At 46.0% G+C, this 3,627-nt stretch overlaps 1 non-coding gene across 1 annotated transcript; it reads left to right on the forward strand.

Annotated features, from left to right (window-relative positions):
- The first annotated feature begins 3,201 nt into the window (after positions 1-3,201).
- On the forward strand, positions 3,202-3,307 carry LOC119822043. Its single transcript, XR_005286655.1, has one exon. It is a non-coding gene; the product is annotated as a U6 spliceosomal RNA (small nuclear RNA).
- Positions 3,308-3,627: the final 320 nt, after the last annotated feature.

The following is a 3,627-nucleotide window of genomic DNA, read 5'->3' on the forward strand; positions in this document are numbered from 1 at the left end:
GACAAACTTCTTGGCTTCCCAAGTGCTGGGATGACTGATGTAAATGTGTCACCAAACCCAGGGCTTCCGCTGTGCTAGACAAACCCTCTACCAACTAAGCGACATCCCTAGGCCTACACCTGCGTTTTCTTTTTAGTACTGTGTCCTAGTATCTAAAATTCGAAGCTAATTATTTTTTTAAAAATATTTTTATGGTTTATTTAACTTTATTTTATGTGCATTGGTGTGAATGTGTCAGATTCCCTGCAACTGGATCTTCAGACAGTTGTGAGCTGCCATGTGGGTGCTGGGAATTGAACCTGGGTCCTCTGGAAGAACAGTCAGTGCTCTTAACCACTGAGCCATATCTCCAGCCCGAAGCTAATTATTTTTATCAGCCCTACCTTAACGTAGTTAGGCGAAGCCACACAGACAAGCCTTTAGAACGGCATCAGGGAACAGAAACACTAAGTTTGGTGTACACAGCTCTTGCCCCCTCTTCTGACACACATCTCTCATCAGACTGTAAGACTCCCGAGCCCACCCCTCAGAGACCCCCTGTCGTCAACCTCCCCACCCCCACTCCCCCACCCCTGCTGCCATGTGATGGCATCTTTCCCCTGTCCCCATGCCTCCTAGCCCTGGCACATTTGCTGGGCAAGTCTCAGGTTCTTAGGGAGGTTGATGGTATCAGTGAACCCCACAGATGTATGGGTTGGGGGAGGGGGCTTAGAGAGTCCAATGTATTATGATGCTGGAGCCAGTGACTCACCTTCTATGGAAACCTGGAAGTGGAGTTTATCTCTGGAGTCCTTTGGATGGTGCAGGTGTGGAGGGAACGGAAAGTGAACCGGTAGCCCATGGTATTAGCCGCCTTTAGAAACAGGTATTCCCGGCCGGGAGGAAGTGCCAAGAACGGCACTGGTCCTGCTGAGATTGTGAAGATGTCTGCTAGCTGTAAGACAGGACTATCGGGTCTGAGACATCCGAAGGAAAAGGAGAAGCCGTGAAGCCACAGAGCCGGAGGATCTAAATGTTGATCTGTGGGACTCTGTTCTGTCTCACCTCTCGTTCTCTCTTGATTTCAGCCCCTTTCACTGTCCTGGAACCCTGGTTTTAGGATCCATTTTTAAAAATTGCAAAGCCTTTTGATTTTCATTATCTGGCTTTAGTTTTCAAATTGCTTTAGTTGGCAAAAAGAAACTTTTTTTTTTTTCCGGACTGGTGGCTCATGCATCTAGTCACAGCACTCAGGAGGCAGAGTCAGGGAAAGCTCCATGAATTTAAGGTCAGCCTGGTCTACATAGTGAGTTCTAGACCAGGCAAGGCTATATAGTGAGTTCATGTTTGGGGGTAGGGGCCGGGAAGGCAAGGATAATTCAAATCCTTGATTCGATTTTTTGTTGTTGTTTCAAGACAGGGTTTCACTGTAGACCAGACTGGCCTCGAACTCACAGAAATCTACCTGCCTCTGTCTCCTGGGTATTGGGATTAAAGGTGTGTGCCACAGCTCCCAGCCTCAGTTGTAACTGTTGAAGAGAACCCAGGTTGGATTCCCAGCATTCACATGGCACTCATAGCCGTCTTTAACTCCAGTTCCGGGGCATCTGATTCCCTCTTCTTCTCTCCCAGGTGCCAGACATGCGTGTAGTACACACACATACATGCGTGTAGTACACATACATACATGCAGGCAAAGCGCTCGTACACATAAAATGAATACATCTAAACAAAGGCGTTTTCCCACTGAAATACTTGCTCCCCTGTAGCGTGTCTGCTTTTCTGTCTTCCTCGGTCCCTTCATTTCCAACCTGACGTCACATGTTTTCACCTTTCCCAGGTTCTATACTCCAAGATGACTAAAAAGAACTGGAACTTTTCTAAGAGTTTGCCCTCACCTCGACTGGTTCCCAAGGGGAAGGATTTGAAATCTATCATCGACAACATCTGGAATAAAAAAGAGGTGAATTGTGGGAATTGTGAATTGTGCACGTGCTGGGCCTGTTGGAACGGTTTGTTCCTGCCATGCAGGATGGGGCATGGGTAGGACATGAACGTCCCTGGAGAGCTCCTTTCACCGAGTCAGTGTTCTCTTCTTCACTAGAACAATAGCAGAAGGGGCTGGAAAAGCGGCCCAGCAGTTAAGAGCCCATACGGCTCTCCCAGAGGACTGGAGTTCAGTTCCCAGAACCTACACCAAGAGGCTCAGAACTCTCTGTAACTCCAGCTCGAAGAGGTCCAATGTCTCTGACACACATGTGCACCTCCTCACACACAGGAGCAGAATAGTCCACTGGAGTTCAGTCTTGGCATACTTCGATGAATGAATGACTATTTCATACATGAAGGTACCCACATACATGTGCCATACACACATACATGTAATTTTTGTTTGTTTTTCAAGCCAGGGTTTCTCTGTGTAGCCCTGACTGTCTTGGAACTAGGTATGTAGACCAGGCTGTCCTCGAACTCACAGAGTGTTGGGGTTAAAGGCATGTAGCACCACTGCCTGTTGATACACATAATTTTAAAGAATTAATAAGAAATAGATCTTTAAAAAATGAGCTCATTAATCTGGGAGTAGTGGAGCATACCTGTAATCCCATTGCTTGGGAGGCTGCTGCAGGAAGGTTACAAGCCTCTGCCTTGACTCCATAGTGAGACACTGTTTCTAAACAGCCAGGCAGGGGCTAGGCAGATGGCTCAGCTGTTAAGGGTATTTGCTACTCTTCTAGAGGACCCAAGTTTGGATCCCAGTACCCAGACCAGGTGGCTCACAATCATGTGTAGCTTCAGTTTCAGAGGCGTATGCCCTCTTCTGTCCTCCTTGGGAACTGCACACAGGTGTTGCATATACCTACAGGTTTGCACATGCAAAACATCTATACATATGACATAAAATAAATGCTTTTAAAATAAAAAAGGTATGGCTGAGCAATAGAGCACTTGTCTAGAATTCACTAGTGAGGGGCTAGAAATGTGACTCAGTGATAAAACCCCAATATAGCGCACCGGAGGCTCTAGATCTAGTCCTTAGCATTGAAAAATCACAAACAAACCAAACAAAGAAAAGACTCAACTAGCTGTTCTGAACTAGGCTTTCTCACTTGAACCATGCAAATAGGAGATGGTTTGAGTGGCTGCCTCAAGGTTTTCCAGGCTATATAACCAGAGAAATTCTTTCATTCCATAAGGGGACATTAGGGCTTAATTTTTTTTCTGGAACCTTAATTAAAAGAGCTCTTATACTGTAATTGGAACTACACAGAGATCAGCATGTTCCCTGCTCAAGGATGACATAAAAATTTGTGAAACCTTCCATAATTTTTAAAAATAATTTATTTTTATTTTATATGAATTGGTGTTTTTTGCCTTCATGTGTGTCTGATCCCCAGGAACTGGAGTCCCAGACAGCTGTGAGATGCTATCTGGGTACTGGGAATGGGACCTGTGCCCTCTGGAAGAGCAGCCAGTGCTCTTAACCGCTGAGCCATCTCTCCAGCCCCCCATGATGTTTTTCTTAAAACAAAAAGACAAAAGAACCATGCTGGATGGTGGTGGTGCACACCTTTAATCCCAGCACTTTGGAGGCAGAGGCAGGTGGATCTCTGTGAGTTAGAGGCTCAGCCTGGTCTATAGAGTGAGTTC

This window comes from Arvicola amphibius, chromosome 8, assembly GCF_903992535.2.
Source record: "Arvicola amphibius chromosome 8, mArvAmp1.2, whole genome shotgun sequence".
NCBI classification, from domain to species: domain Eukaryota; kingdom Metazoa; phylum Chordata; class Mammalia; order Rodentia; family Cricetidae; genus Arvicola; species Arvicola amphibius.